At 47.5% G+C, this 16,877-nt stretch overlaps 1 protein-coding gene across 2 annotated transcripts in view; it reads left to right on the forward strand.

Annotated features, from left to right (window-relative positions):
* The window catches only part of TBC1D4 (TBC1 domain family member 4), a 61,999-nt gene that overhangs the window by 20,969 nt on the left and 24,153 nt on the right, over positions 1-16,877 (forward strand). The gene's annotated exons all lie outside the window — the stretch shown is intronic.

A 16,877-nucleotide genomic window follows, 5' to 3' on the forward strand; every position in this document is an offset into this window, starting at 1 on the left:
CTTCCTATAGCCATGAATGAGCTCCCTATAGCCATGAATGAGCTTCCTATAGCCATGAATGAGCTTCCTATAGCCATGAATGAGCTTCCTGTACCTCTATTGGCAGTGTGGCCTACCTTTCTTGTGCAAACTGCTCCAGTTCTCCCATATTTGAAGGGTACCTTCTCCCAACTGCTGTTTTCAGATCTCCCCAGAGGTGTTCAATGAGATTTAGATCTGGACTCATTGCTGGCCACTTCATAACAGTCCAGAGTTTTGTCTTGAACCATTCCTGGGTGCTTTTTGAATTGTGTGTTGGGGTCATTGTCCCGCTGCAAGACCCATGCCCTTCGACGGAGACCCAGCTTTCTGACACTGGGTTGAACATTGCATTCCAAAATGCCTTGGTAATCTCCTGATTTCATGATGTCAGGCACACATTCAAGGCACCCAGTGCCAGAGGCAGCACAGCAGCAACCCCAAAACATCACTGAACCTTTTCCATGTTTGCCTGTAGGGAAGGTTTTCTTTTCTTTAAAGGGTTCATTTTGTTTTCTGTAAACATAGAGATAACGTGCTTTACCAAAAAGCTATAATTTGGTCTCATCAGTCAACATGACATTCTCCCAGAAGGATTTTGGCTTGTTCAGGTATGTTTTGGAAACCTCCAGTCAGCTTTCTTATGTCTCTCAGCAGTGGGATCCTCCTGGTTCTCCTACCAGAGAATCCCCTTTCATTGAGTTGGTGACGGATGGTGCGAGTTGAAACTGTCGTACCTTGTGGCTGAATGTCAGCTTGAATCTGTTTGGCAGTTGATCGAGGTGCTTTCTCCACCATTCGAATAATCCTTCGCTGCAATCTTCGATCAAGTTTTTTCTAGCGGCGACGTCCAGAGAGGTTGGCTACAGTGCCAGGGGCCTTAAACTTCCTGACAACATTGCGTACCATGGACACAGGAACATTAAGGTCTCTGGAGATTGACTTGTAGCCTTGACATTGCCCACACCTGGCTACAATCTTGTGTCTGAACTCCTCAAACAATTTTCTCGTTTTCTTTCTTTACTCCATGCTCATTGTGGTACACACAGTGACACAAAACAGCAGAATGACTCCTTTTCTCTATTCAAACTGGTTGAATGAGTGATTTTTATATTGCAGGCACCTGCAACTCACCACAGGTGAGTTCAATTCCAGGGTAAAGGAGAATCTGGCGGACTTCCTCTCTAGTCGTAGTCAACGTGTGGCCCTGAATGGGTTTCTCTCATCTCCTCTTCCTGTTCAGGCTGGAGTTCCCCAAGGCAGTGTTCTGGGCCCTGTGCTTTTTCTGGTCTTTATCAATGATCTCTCTGACTCTTGAAAATCCTCTCTATCTCTTTGCTGATGGCTCTACTCTCTGCCGCTCCATTCCTCATCCCTCAGATCGGCAGTCTGCAGCCTCCTCACTCTCTGCAGACCTGGACAAAATCACAAACTGGGCAAACAAGTGGAACATGTCTTTCAATCCTGACAAATCTCACACTCTTACGATGTCTCTCCGAAAAGACCGACTGGACAACCCTCCCATCCACTTTCTGAATAATCCTCTCCAAGAAGTTCTGTCACTCAAGCTTTTGGGTCTCGCTATCTGTCATGATCTTTCCTGGGAAACCCACATTTCAAATCTGGCCTCCAAAGCCAGTCGCCGACTGGGCATCCTCCGTCGTGCGAAGTCCTTCCTTGGCACACCTGAGCTCCTCACCACATACAAGGCTTTCATCCGCAGCTCAATGGAATACTGCTCTCCCGTCTGGGCGGTGTGAGGCTCCTGCCTCACACCCAGCTCGTCTTCACGCTGTTGAAACCAAAGTGTTCAGAATCATTGGAATCTCCCGCGATGAAGCTAACTCTGAGGGCCTTTCACTCACTCACCGCAGGCTTTGGTCTTTCCATCTTCTATGGTGGTCTTTCTATATATATATACGTATATAGATGTGCACATGTGCATATATATATATATAAAATGGTGGTCTTTCCGTCTTCTACCGACTCCTCTCCAGCCTTGCCCCCCCAGCTCTCTCTGGGCTCTGTCCCCCAAATATTCCTACAGGTCGCACAAAATCTGCCTGCAACCCTCTTATGGTTAAACTGCCAAAATCAAGACTCTCTGCTCACCTTCACTCCTTCATGCCTCTTTTCTCCCGCCTCTGGAACTCCCTCACTCTCTTCAATCCCAGTCATCCCTCCAGGTCTTTAAAACAGCTGTTCACCACCATCTCTTATCTTCCCCCATCCAAAACCTTGATCTTTTCTACCCCTGCTAATTTCACCCTAAATCCACTTTTTTGAAATACCAACTTTTTCCTGGAAGTCCTTGGTGTCCATATGTTTTATACCTCTCCCACCTCCCCCCAAGCCATCTCCCTCCCACAGTTCTCTCGATGTACCTGCTCTCAAATGTTGTGTTTGTGTGCTTACCCTTCTCTCCCCATCTTGTCTACCGCTCCCTCTTTTTATATATTTTGTTTGTCTGTTTGATTCGTTTGTGTGATAAATGTTAGCTTTTTCACGAGCCACGATTCTGTATACAAAAAAAAATCACGTTTGAAATCTAATTATTTCTAACAACTTCTAAAAGGTGGCAATAATATTGTCTGGGCCATTTTAGGATTTCTCTGTGGAATAAGCTAAGATTTCGTAATTTTTTTCAGCCTTTTTTGTTTTGTTACACTGCAAACCATAGAAATACATTTTTGGACACCAAAATATTTTTAAATTTTAACAATTTTCTGGAAGAAATGGTGCATTATTTGAAAAAAGTGCAAGGGTGCCAATATTTTTTGGCCACTACAATATATATATATATATATATATATATATATATATATATATATATATATATATATATATACATATATATATATATATATATATATACACACAATACATATATATAGTATTCGACGGTTCGTCCACTCCGATGCAGGATATTCGACTGAGGGTGTAGGGATTTGGAATTTGTTCAGGATGCTGGAGATAACTCACCTACTTTGTGTGAAATACACAATGAGATCTTTAACGCCCACCATTTAATGCTAACAGATGGCCATTTTATTCATTTCTATCATTTATAGCCGGCGAAGCCGGTGTTGTGAATGAACGCGTACGTATTCTTTTGAAAAACCAGATTTTGCTGAATCCTTTGAGAAGCTTTGACGCACCAAATCGCTCCAAGGAGGCCGCCATCTTGCGGATGCGGAAGTATGCATAAAAAATTGCGAAAAAGTTCAATAGGAGTTTGTTTCACCCGTCTTTTATTGATTCACAATCTTATGCACATCTAATTTGTAATTAAAATACCTTAAGACCAACTTCGTTCCCCGGGCCCGCACGGGCCCTGGTTATCTTCAAAGAAAATCGTCCCCAAACACCGGAACCAATGAGATTCGAGGATTTGAAAAAATATTTCAAAAAAGCTTATTACCGCGTTTCGGAGGCTGCAAACGGCGTCAAATATTCTAAAATTATTTTATTTATTATTTTTTAGAAATCTCGCGGCCGTAGGGGATAGTTTTTCACGGCCGGAAATATCCAAAGTTGAGACTGAATTCACCGAATTAATCAAGAAGGAAATTCTATTAATTTGAATCCAAAAATTTAATCCAGAATTTTAATCCAGAATCATCGTATTTTTACGTAAACGTATTTTTGACTCGAATGTCTCAAGAAACTCATTTTGCAATAAATGTTCGTTTCCCATTAATCGTACATTTTTCAAAATCCCATCACCCCAAAATCCCATTTCCCATCACCCCTCCCCTCTAAATCTACCCCCTTGCCCATCCCCTCCAAATCATCCCCATCACCCATCTCTTTCAAATCTTCCCCCTTGCCCCTCCCCTCCAAATCTTCCCAATCACCCATTCCTTTCAAATCTCCCCCCACACCCCTCCCCTCCGAGACTCTCCCTCGCTCCTCCCCTCCTAGACTCCCCTCTCACCCCTCCCCCTCAAAGCGTCCTCCCCGCTTCTTCCCCCTTCCAACTCTCACCTCCATCTCCAATTTTGGCCAATCAATTATATATACTTCATGGCCAAAAGTATGTGGACGCCCCTTCTAATTAGTGGATTCGGCTGTTTCATCCCACCCATTGCTGACAGGTATATATAAACGGGGAATAATCAAGCACACAGCGATGCAATCTCCATAGACAAACATTGGCAGTAGAATGGGCCATACTGAAGTGCTCAGTGACTTTCAACATGGCACAGTCATAGGATGTCATGGGATTAAGGTATCCCATACCTTAATGGGATACCTTAATGGCGGTTCACCACTGATGGTATGAAATCGCATAGTAACTGGTATATAATCGAAAGATTTTCAGTCATAAGTGTATGCAGGACTCACTGCGTTGCCCTGATGAGCCCCAAAAGGGCGAAACCAGGTCGGTAACTGTGAGTTTTACATACACTTATGACAGTATCTGAACGAAGATCAAAAATTATGCTCTGTCGGAGGGTTCTCCTTGAGAACTTGACAGGCAGAGCGTACATACATGGCGGTGACGTCATTACGTGCGCTCATTGAAAGCTGGAAAACTGAAATTATATTTGGATTGGTTGCTCCCGGCTGCATCCAGGCGATTCCATATAATGAGTGGATACCAGAGATAATGTGCCGTGTGGCAGACGGTACCTATCGCTCCCATTAAGGTACAGCATAGCTGGATGGGATACCTTAATGGTGGTTCACCACTGATGGTATGAAATCGCATAGTAACTGATATATATATATATAGTGGATTCGGCTGGAGGGGAGTCCGGTATATATATATATATATATATGTATGTATGTGTGTGTGTATATATATATGTATGTATGTGTGTGTGTATATATATATGTATGTATGTGTGTGTGTATATATATATGTATGTATGTATGTGTGTATATATATATATATATATGTATGTATGTGTGTATATCTATATATATATATATATGTATGTATGTGTGTATATCTATATATATATATATGTATGTATGTGTGTATATATATATATATATATATATGTATGTATGTATGTGTGTATATATATATATATGTATGTATGTATGTGTATATATATATATATATATATATATATATATATATATACAGTCATCCCTCGCTATATCGCGGTTCACTTTTCGCGGCTTCGGTACATCGCGGGTTTTTCTCGCTAGTATATGTAAAATTATATCGCCGATTTTTCGCAATATCGCGGGATTTTGCGGTATAAATGTATTTTTATATACTATTATTTTAAATATTTTTGTGGTAAAATAAGCATTTTCTAGCCTAAAAAATAAAAAAACGTAAAGAAATAAGAAAAATACAGTATTTAAAACATATTGTTGCGAATATGGAATTTGGCCTCCATATCCGCTTGTAAATATTCCCCTATTTTCTCCAATACTCCCCAACTTTCCCCGATCCCCCATTCCCTAGTCCCATTGCATGTAAATAACAATCAGTAGAGCCGACCTTCCCCTTATTCCCCCATTAAATGTCGTGCCCAGGTCCACCGCACCACACGTAGACAACTTTCGGACATCTTCCTAGTTATTCTTATTCTATGTCAGTTAAGGCCTCGTCTCCATTAATTATGACTCTTCGTTGCACCAGAATGTGATTATATGGCATCAGTAGTGAGTTTAGGACCTTTCCCATACCTCCTTCCATCTTCTTCCCCAACAATTACAACAACAACAGAGGAGATGGCGGCGGAGCGGGGGAGGATGCGTCCTCACACCGGCTCGATTAGCGCCATAGACCATGCGCTCCACGGGGTTACCACGAAGGGGCTCCTTGTCAGCTCCTCGTCAAGGGCGGAGCCTGGTAAACCCCCCGCACGCACCCAATGAGAAGCAACGTGCCGATTCCACGAGGCGGAGCTAACGAGCCGAGGGCGTGTCACTCCCCGCCGGATATACGCGGCCCCGCGCCGGATGTGACGAGAGATGCGCACCCAGCTTGGAGAAGGAAAGCCACCTGCGAGCGCTGAGTCAGATGCGCCTCAGCTTGGAGAAAGAACGTCGCCTTCCGAGCGCTGTGACCTCCCTGCATCTCTGGACCGGACCGAGTCGATTCTGACCTTGAGCCAAGAGTGCACCTTGAGCCATCGATACCCGCTGTCCTTTTCATCAACCCCCGTGTGAGTCAGCCTTTTGTCCCGTTTATCTGTCGTCTGTTGGGGTTAATATAAGAGTGTGTCTAAGTGCTTGTCTTTCTATGCTGTCCCTCTTGTAGTTGTAATCTAACCTTCCGCCTTAATATAACCTCCTCCGGAGGTCTTGAGAACTGAACCCCTGGTGTCGTATTGTGTTATTGTGATCCAGCCGGGTGTCTTCTTTTTCTTATTGAGCCAGCATCGCGCGACTTCGTCAACGTCGAGTATAGTCGGGTAATTTGTGCGGACACGACGGCCATTCCGCTCGGCCCACTTTAACATCAAAGTCGTGTCAGTAACAATTGGTGTCGGGAGTGAGATTCGAGGCCCGACCAAATTTTGAAAAAAAAACGAATAAAGGAAAAAAAAAAATTTGGTCAAAATTTGGAGCGGCCGAAATTTGTTTTGTTTTACGAAACTCGAATTTTGCAAGTCGCGCTATGGCGGATCAAGACGGCTGGGGTCCGGTAGGGGAGAGTGAAGCAGGGTCGGTCCAGGACCAAATTGAGACACGTGAGGAGAGCGAAACAGCGGGGGTAGCAGACGCGCGAAATGGCGCCTCGCACATAGCTACGGCGGCCGCACCCGCTGCACAAGTGGGAGGGATGGCCCAGATGCAGGTCCTCATGGAGCAATTTATGGCGCAAATGCAGGCGTCCCTCAAACTGCAGAGTAACCAATTGGGGAACCGGATGGATGCTCAGGGTGAGCGATTGGAGGGCCAAATGGGGGTAATGGGAAACCAAATGGGGGTAATGAGGGACGAAGCGAGGGGTACCGGTGAGAAGTTAGACAATAATTTTGAGGAGTTAGACAAGAAAATTGGGAAGTTAGACAATAATTTTGAGGGGTTAGACAACGGGATAAAAGAAGTGAAAAATGGGTTAATGGGGGTAGAAAATAGAATGGCTGCCCAGGAGAATCAGATAGAGGGAGTGAAAAATGGGTTAGAGGGGTTAGAAAACAGTATGGAAGGCAAATTGAGGGACATGAGGGACCAAGCGGAAAGGGAAGTTAAACAAATGGAGCAGCAGATAGAGGGGGTCAGAATGGGGGTAGAAACGAAATTAGATGCTCACAGGGAGGAAATGGAGCAGATGAGGGTGGCATCTGGGCAGGAGATGCAAGTGATGGGAGAGGGGATCAGAAGAGGAGTGAGTGAGGAGGTCGGAGGAGTGCGCGAGGAGGTGAGGCACTGTGAGGAGCACATGGAAAAGGAGGTGAGAAAGGGGACTGTAAAATTGCAAGGGGGTATAGAGGAGTTGACGCTGGGAGTAGAACAACTGACAGTGGGACAAAAGGAGTTGGGGGAACAGGTAAAGAAGAACACAGCGGTAATAGGAGGGTTGAAAGCGACACAAAACGACATAAAAAACGACTTGATAGCGACAAAGAGGGAATGTCAGATGGTACGTGAGGGACTGACAACGAGGTTGGACGAGGTGATAGAGGTAATGGAGACGAAGGACCGGCAGGTGAGGACGCACCTGGAAACGGTCAAGGTAGCCTTAGAGGATGAGCTTGAGGAGACGTACCGGGGAATAAAAGAGGTGAAGCACAAATTAGAAGAAGTGGAAGAAGGGATGAGTGAAATTAAGAAGCGACGGAGAGGGGATAAGAAAGAGATAAAAGAGGAGATAAAAGAATTGGTCCAAAGTTTGTGTTTGGATCGTGATGATGTGCTCATTAACCGGATGAGGGATTCGCAGGTGATGGAGGAGAAGCGAAGAGGACCCGGTGTAAGTGGTGACCAATATGGTCGTGCGTATGATGCGCCAGGGGATTTAAGGAGCTTGGGGGTCGAGATGGACCCGGGTGTTCGTGAGAGGCCGTTGGTGAAGTGTGCGACAGGTCTGGTGTGCGAAAGAGGAGGTGTGCGAGAAAGTCCGACTCTGGGGTGTGTGAGGAAAAAGTGCGTGCCAAGGAGTGAGTGTGCTGGCAAGAGTGAGTCGGTCGTAGCGCGTGTGCGAGGGAGCACATGGAAGCGTGGTGTGGTGAGTGTTACAGAGGGTGTGACGGGAGAGTGTGCGCAGGAGTGTGCGCGAGAAAGGTGTGTGACGGACAGGTGCATGAGGAAAGAGTGCGCTGTCAAGAGTAAGGGTGAGTGCGCTGTCAGGAATGGAGGTGAAAGTAGTGAGAGTGACATGGAGCGTGAGTTAGTTGTGACAGGTGAGCGAGGATGTACACCTGGGATGGAAGGATGCACACCTGGAATGGTAGAGCGTGAGTGGGAATGCACGCTGGAGTTGGTGGTGAGGCACGTGGTTGGGTGTGCGAATGAGAGCACACCTGTGATTGTCACAGAGGAGGTGACCGAGGAGGGGGTGCGAAGCGGTGTATTGGTGAGGTGTGCGAGCAACGAATGTGTGCCAAAGTGTTCGGTGGTCAGGTGTGTGACCAAGGCGGTGAGTGGAATGGGTGTACCTACCTGGGTGTGTAAGGAACGGTACGAGGGGCATGGAAACGGCTGGATGTGTGAGCAAGGAACGGGCTGCGGGGTGTAAGCGTCCAGGTGAAGCATCGACGTTAGACGGGATAGAGTTTAGAACGACTTATAGCCGAATCGGGCCCTCGGTGCGTGCTGGGCCTCGCTTTGAACGGCCGCGTCCGTGCTCCACTAGGCGGAGCTGGCAGCCCGATAGAAAGGGTCGTCATGGCGACCACTTTTTGTTGAGACGTGCCGGCAGGTCGAGATCGGGACATTGGATGGCTCCGCGCCGAGGTGATGCGTGGGATCTCGGCCCGGGTAAGCCCCCGTCCCTGCACCGAGTGCCGGACGCATCCAGCCGCTGGCACAAAACAACCAGCATCCATTGCTTGGCTTTACGAAGCCGGGCTTTGGACAGGGATTGGCGCACCGAGAGGTATTAGTGAGGAGACTGGGTGATGAGGATAGTGTTTTGGCCCCAAAATTAGAAGAAAACAAAATTTGATGATTGGCAAGGGATTGGCAGTAGTGATTGGCAGATGATGGGCAATGATTGGCAAATTTTTGATTTGTTGAAATTTGATGTGCAAAATTGGTAGTGAGAGACCCCCGATGTGGTGGGATGGCAAATCCACCATCCTTCCCATGTGGGGGGCAAAGGAGCAATAGCTTATGGGGTGTATGGCAGTGAAAACTAGCCCGGGTGGGTTAGGATATTGTGTGTAGGGATCTAGAGAAGATGACCTTAGGTAACGTTAAGGTTAGTTAGTGACTGATACCTGTAGTGGGGACGCAGGTAGATTAGTGTGGATGATAATGACGTGGGAGCGCAATAGTTTAAAGGGACGACTGGGAAGCGCAAGTTTCAGAAGGGAGTAGTTAGCTGAGATGATGCTGTGTGTGTGAGAATTGAACAGGTGTGATTGCACAGGTGTGCAACTGGACAGGTGTGTGGAGCAGTGTATGAGTAGTGAGTGTGTGGATCAGCGCGAATGCGCTTGGGGAGAGAAGGGTGCAGGTGGCACCAGGTGTGAGAGCACAGGTGTGCAGGTACAGGTGTGTGGAGAGAGTTGGAGTGAGTGGTACGGAGTGGTGTGCATGGTGCGAAGGTGTGGATGGGGGAAGAGTGGACCCCTTTCACGAGTACCCGGGGCGGGTAGTGTAAGTGTTAGGTAGAGGGTACAGGTAAATTGTGGTTGGATATTGGCATTTGTGGTGCGGTGGCAGAATGGTGTTGTGGATGGGTGCATTAGTGTTGTGGAAATGGCTGGGCGTGTAGCCTGTTAGTGTGTGTAGTTGGTTGGGCACTCCACCACTGTGAGGATGTCGGCCAGGTGAGGCCGCAGGTGGGCTCTGGGAGCCGGTAGAGTTGTGGATGGGGCCCGAGGATCCGGGGGACGGACCCGGGTAGCCCAGTGCCAGAGAGGGCACCGAGTGGGGAGAGTGCCAGAGGGCCTTCCCCAGGTAGTTAGGTTAGGGTAAGGAGCAGGTAAGCTCGGAGGCAACTGCAGTGGTGGAGGTGTGCAGGTGGGTAGACCCACTGGGAGAGGTACACGTCGCAGCCCAGAAATTGTACGAGGGCACCGGGAGATGAATCGGGGGAGTGAGACCCCAAATTGAAGAGCACCACAGTTTGGCCAATGGGAATTGGTTTTTAGAACCCATAGTGTAAGAGGGCCAATGGTTTGGCCGGAGAAAGACCCCGGGTAGTGTAAAGTTGTTAAAGTCATTTAGGAGATAGTTAGGATTGATGAACCTGTCGCACCATACGCAGCCACTTACCTGTGGTGATGATGATGACTCCACACCTGTGTTTTCTTTGTTTTGTGCAGGAAATGAGATTGCTGTGAGGATTTGTGAGACGCATCACGACGTGGATGAGACATTGGGGTGATTCCATCTCTCCCTCCCTAGGAGGGACTGATGATGAATTGGTAATGGCAAATTTTGATGAGAGTTGAAAATGGCAAATTTGATTGGTTAGGAGGGAGAGAAGACGAATTTGGTATATGGGAGGAACGGGGAAGACAGTAGGGATGTTTGTTGATTTGTAAAGTAGATGTTTATGGGTAGTGTTGTGTTTTGTGGATACAGTAAGGGGTAAGGGAGGGGCCATGTAGGTTACCTGGTGGGGGGGGGGGCGTACGATAGGAACGTACCTGTCTCACCTGGTTCCCATGTGCCCCCAGTGTGCATCACCTTACATTGCGTGCACTTTTGCGCCCTTACCACCTTACTCACTTGTTTCTTCTTTTGTCTCCCACCTCCGAGGATCTGGCTTTGGGGTAGAGAGAGAGGAGAGAGAGGTGCTGGCTGCGCAGTTGTGGGCCTGCACTTTCGCTGTTTGCTGCCGGGATCGATACACCATATGGACCGCAATGTTTGTGGCCACCCACAATGGACCGCAGTTCGTTTGCGGCCAAGCACCACCCGGGGATGGACCTATGGGTCAACGTGGCACCTATGCCATACAGGTGAACCACTTTTAGTTGACACCAAGTGCACCACAAGAAGAGCAAGAGACACCTGCAGGGTTAGGGGTTGTCGCATTTATTTTTAATCATTGAACAATGGTGACTGCACCGATTGGTGGTGGGGTGGTGCTGTTGATGCTCGGAAAGGGTGCTCTGCACGTTATTAAAGGCCGTCGGCCACAGAGCACTCGTGGGTTGGTGTATCGATGTTGGCAAGCGCGCTCTCTCTCTATGCATAACATCTGCATGTGTTCCTCCAAAAACAGGTCCTGGATCGTAGTGTAAATAGCAGCGTAGTCTTGTAAATAATGCTCCCTACCGGCTGTATGTTTAGTTTGAGAATTCTTTCCGGATTCGGTTATCCTGTGGGTGTGTTTCTGTGAGGAGAAGGGTGCAACGTCGCAGGGGGACATATTTACTCATTTGTGAATATCTGTAAAACTGTCGCACTCAGGGTAGAGTTAATAGTAGAGGGAACTACATTGCGTGCCACACTAAAGTAGGTAAAAATTTATCGGGTCGGGACGCCCCGAGGGTAGAGAAGGGTGCAATGTTGCGAATATGGAATTTGGCCTCCATATCCGCTTGTAAATATTCCCCTATTTTCTCCAATACTCCCCAACTTTCCCCGATCCCCCATTCCCTAGTCCCATTGCATGTAAATAACAATCAGTAGAGCCGACCTTCCCCTTATTCCCCCATTAAATGTCGTGCCCAGGTCCACCGCACCACACGTAGACAACTTTCGGACATCTTCCTAGTTATTCTTATTCTATGTCAGTTAAGGCCTCGTCTCCATTAATTATGACTCTTCGTTGCACCAGAATGTGATTATATGGCATCAGTAGTGAGTTTAGGACCTTTCCCATACCTCCTTCCATCTTCTTCCCCAACAATTACAACAACAACAGAGGAGATGGCGGCGGAGCGGGGGAGGATGCGTCCTCACACCGGCTCGATTAGCGCCATAGATCATGCGCTCCACGGGGTTACCACGAAGGGGCTCCTTGTCAGCTCCTCGTCAAGGGCGGAGCCTGGTAAACCCCCCGCACGCACCCAATGAGAAGCAACGTGCCGATTCCACGAGGCGGAGCTAACGAGCCGAGGGCGTGTCACTCCCCGCCGGATATACGCGGCCCCGCGCCGGATGTGATGAGAGATGCGCACCCAGCTTGGAGAAGGAAAGCCACCTGCGAGCGCTGAGTCAGATGCGCCTCAGCTTGGAGAAAGAACGTCGCCTTCCGAGCGCTGTGACCTCCCTGCATCTCTGGACCGGACCGAGTCGATTCTGACCTTGAGCCAAGAGTGCACCTTGAGCCATCGATACCCGCTGTCCTTTTCATCAACCCCCGTGTGAGTCAGCCTTTTGTCCCGTTTATCTGTCGTCTGTTGGGGTTAATATAAGAGTGTGTCTAAGTGCTTGTCTTTCTATGCTGTCCCTCTTGTAGTTGTAATCTAACCTTCCGCCTTAATATAACCTCCTCCGGAGGTCTTGAGAACTGAACCCCTGGTGTCGTATTGTGTTATTGTGATCCAGCCGGGTGTCTTCTTTTTCTTATTGAGCCAGCATCGCGCGACTTCGTCAACGTCGAGTATAGTCGGGTAATTTGTGCGGACACGACGGCCATTCCGCTCGGCCCACTTTAACATCAAAGTCGTGTCAGTAACAATATTACAAGAAATAAAATACTGTACATACTACATAGTGTACAGTAGAAGGGTAGACAAAGAGTCGTGCGTATGGAAAACGCAGATGCGGCAGCTTGCGCTAGTTACCCACGTAATGGGTAACTGTAATGCTCTTTCTGGCTGTGCAGTACATTCATCATCGTCATCATCGTCATCACCTTCATCGTCATCAGTACTGCACAGCTAATTCATCATCATCTTCATCACGCAAGTTGTAGTATTGAAGAGCCGGGGCTCTTGCTTGATACGGACGAAATGACGGGCAAGACACAAACTCGTCCGAGAAGATATTTATTCTCAAAACCAACTCGGGAACACTGAAAAGCCGTTTATCGGGCTGCATTATAAAGCACAACCAGAAACCGAAAGCCACGCCTCTCAAGCGTGGCGTGCTTCGGTGGTCACGTGATCAACAGGTGTAGCTGATTATACCCGCAAAGCGCAGCACGCTTTAGCGGTCACGTGACCAGCCACTCTCGCGCCGGGGATCCCCGCCGGTGACGTCACCGGCTGGAGCAAGGAGATTCTGATGCTGGTCTTGCTTGGGGAACCCATGGGTAGCTACAGTATCTTCAATGGTGAGTACCCATTAGAATTTTATATGTTGTTAAAATTACGTATGTTTAAGAGTGTAAAAAGTGTTTAAGAGTATAGGAAGTGTTTATAAGAGTATGGGAAAGGTTAATAAGAGTGTGGGGAGGGTCATAAAGCTTTAAAATATATATAAATAATAAAATAAAAATATGGTCGCTACTTCGCGGATTTTCGTCTATCGCGGGGGGTTCTGGAACGTAACCCCCGCGATAAACGAGGGATCACTGTATATATATATATATATATATAATATTGTTGTGGTTTTTAGAACCCTCCACTTGGTAAATTTTTGTAAATGTTCCCTTATAAATAATCCCCTGTAAATACTCCCATTTTTGGTGTAAAGTTCAAAGGTCGCACCCTAGTTAGGTCATATTGCAACACGTAGGACACCATGGATTCTTCTTTAGTTAATTCATTAGTCTATGTTTCAGTCAAGGATCTGTTTCCAATAGTTTGACTCTGCGTTGTATTAATCAAATAAGATAGGCCCCTTCAATTATCCCCAATCTCTCGCTCTCTCCAAAGTGCCAGTAGCCGTATTGCAGCGTTCGCTGCCTTTTTGGTTTGTTTGCTGGCCCCAAGCCGCCATTACGCACGCGGTCAGAGTGGGAGAAAAAGGGAGGAGCGGCCCGGAACATAGGCGTGGCCCCATCGACGCGTCACTAGGGGAGGTACGAACGAACCCTTGTGACCAATCCGGGCCGAGGCGTGTTCACGGGTAGGCGGAGCAAAGCGGACACGGCTTGATACGCGAGGCTTCCAATAAAAGCGGGAGCGCAAAGCCTTTTCAAGGAGAGACCGAGGGAGATGAACGAGATCGGCAGAGGCGAGAGAGCAGCGCAGAGGCGGCAAACATAAGAACATTGCGCGGAGGATCGTTTGGGACGATCGTTGTCAATATGAACTGCCGTGGTTTTGAGAGCGTCCGGTACGCTATACGTTTATTCATCCCAGCTCCCTCACGTTTGTAAGGTCCGGTCGCGCGCCAACGACGTCAAGCTGCCAGCCATCCTTCACCCACGGACACAGAGCCTGGACCATCCCCTCGCCTGGAACCATCTGCCTGGACCTTCCTCCCCTACCAGCTACCTTTCGTGTGAGTCTGGTTGTATTGTCATGGGCGTGTTATATAAGAGTGTCTAAGGTTGCCCTATGTCCTTTTGTTTCCTCTTCTTGTACATTCCCTTCTTTCGTTTCCTCTTTTAGATAGTAATAAACCATATTTGTTCTTCCTTTACCCTTCGTATTCTTTGTTTCCTCTCGTCCGATCGTCTTAGTCTTTTCCCCATTGAGTACCTGTGGCACGATTTGGCCAACCGCTATAATCAGGTTTAGTCCTTTTGTTAACGGCTCGAGCTGCGGGTTGCTAAACCGCTCGGCAATCTTCCATCTTGTCCGCGGCTCGGGCGGGGCTCATTTCCTTGCTTACCGGAAGGCGCTGGTAATTAGGTAATAGGAACAATTGGCCTACCACCCTATTCAGCGCTGACCGGAAGTGACGTCATAGCTCCAGGACCGGAGACGGCCAGCTTAATAGACGAGGGGATTAACCCCCCCTCGGTAAGGGGAGCGCCGTACTCTGAGATCCGTAACAATATATATATATGTATGTGTATATATATATATATATATATATATATATATATATATATATATATATTGTTACAGACGCGGTTTTGGATGTTAGTTTACCGAGCGGTTTGGTATGACCGCGTCTGCACAGTTTACCCGATTCCACTCGAACGTTGGCCGAATCGCGCTACGCTAGATCAATGAAGGAAAGGACACAACGGCTGGGTTAAATGACACGACACCAGGGGTACAGTTCTCAAGACCCCCGGAGGAGGTTATAATATGGGTTTGCAGAACGTTTAGATTACACGCACAAGAGGTACAGCACAGAAAGGTGGGCACTTAAACACGGTCTTATCTTAGCCCCGACAGACCACAGATAAACGGGACAAGACTGACTCACACAGGGATTGATGGCAAGGAAGGGCAGAATCGATGGCTCAAGGTGCACCTTGGCTCAGGGACAGGATCCACACGGTCCGGTCCAGATATGCGGGGAGGTATCGTCGCGCTGGAGGTGGCGTCTGTTTCTCCTCAAGCTGGGGGCGCATCTGACGTCACCTCCGGTAAGTGGCTGCGTATATCCAGCGGGGAGTGACACGCCCTCGGCTCGTTAGCTCCGCCCCAGATGGAATCGGCCCGCCGCTTCTTATTGGGTGCGGGGGGTTACCGGGCTCCGCCCTTGACGAGGAGCTGACAGTCAGCCCCTTCGTGGTAACCCCGTCGGAGCACATGGGCAATGGCGGCTAACCAAGCCGGAGTGAGGACGCACACTCCCCGCGCCGCCGCCGCGCCGCCCCCGCTGTTGTTGTAGTTGTTGTTGTGGTTGTAGTTTCATGAGGAAGATGGGAGGATGCGGAGATGAGATTGTGGGGAGGTATTGGGAGGTCCTAAACTTACTACTGGTGCCATACAATCACATTCTGGTGCAACGAAGAGTCAGAATTAATGGAAACGAGTCCTTAACTGACATAAACTAAGAATAACTAGCAAGATGTCCTATAGTTGTCTACGTGAGATGCGGTGAACCTGGGTACGACATTTAATGGGGGAAAAAGGGGAAGGTCGGTTCTACAGAGTGTTGTTTACAGACAATGGGACATTGGGGATAGTTGGGGAGTATTGGGGAAATAGGGGAATATTTACAAGCGGATATGGATGGAGGCCAAATCCCATATCCGCAACAATATATATATATGTATATATATATATATATATATATATATATTAATCACAGCACGTATGCATTCCGATCGATCTGTCCAGTCATTCTGGGAAAGAGGCTTTTTAAAGGTTTTAGGTTAAATACAATATGGCTGCTAGATCATGTGACCTGAGATGTATTCATGGAAACCATATTCCCAAAGGCTAGTAGATCATGTACGTGAAGTTTCGCATCGATTTGATCTGTCGTTCTGGAGAAGATTTTTTAAAAATATGTATATATATATATATATATATATACAGTGAAACCTTGACTTACGAGTTTAATTCGTTCTGTGACCGAGCTCGTAACTCATTTTGCTCGTTTCTCAAATTAAATTTCCCCATTAAAATGAATTGAAATGCTATTAATCCATTCCAGCCCCCAAAAACCACACCAATTTTTTTTTAAATATATATATATAAATATCTCGCGCTTTATATTTCACCTGTATGCAGCATACAAGTTGGCAGGATGGCCTGGACTGGAGGTACGCACACTTGACTCTAAACTGTCCAGCCTGGGTTTGAATCCCGACCCAGCTATAACCTGTCATGTCGGTGTTTCACAGGCAGAGTGATTCATCAATGTGTGTACCGCTAAACTGGGCGCCCCGTTTGCGTCCCATTAGTTGTTGGATGTTAAGGATCTCACCGTGTCTTCCACAAAGAGAAGGCGAGCTATCGCCGGCACTCTGAACAAGTTGTGGCCTGGCATGCTCTTCTCCTCTGCCGTTATATACGTCC

Source organism: Myxine glutinosa, chromosome 12 (assembly GCF_964187855.1).
Source record: "Myxine glutinosa chromosome 12, kmMyxGlut1.1, whole genome shotgun sequence".
In the NCBI taxonomy this organism is placed as follows: Eukaryota; Metazoa; Chordata; class Myxini; order Myxiniformes; family Myxinidae; genus Myxine; species Myxine glutinosa.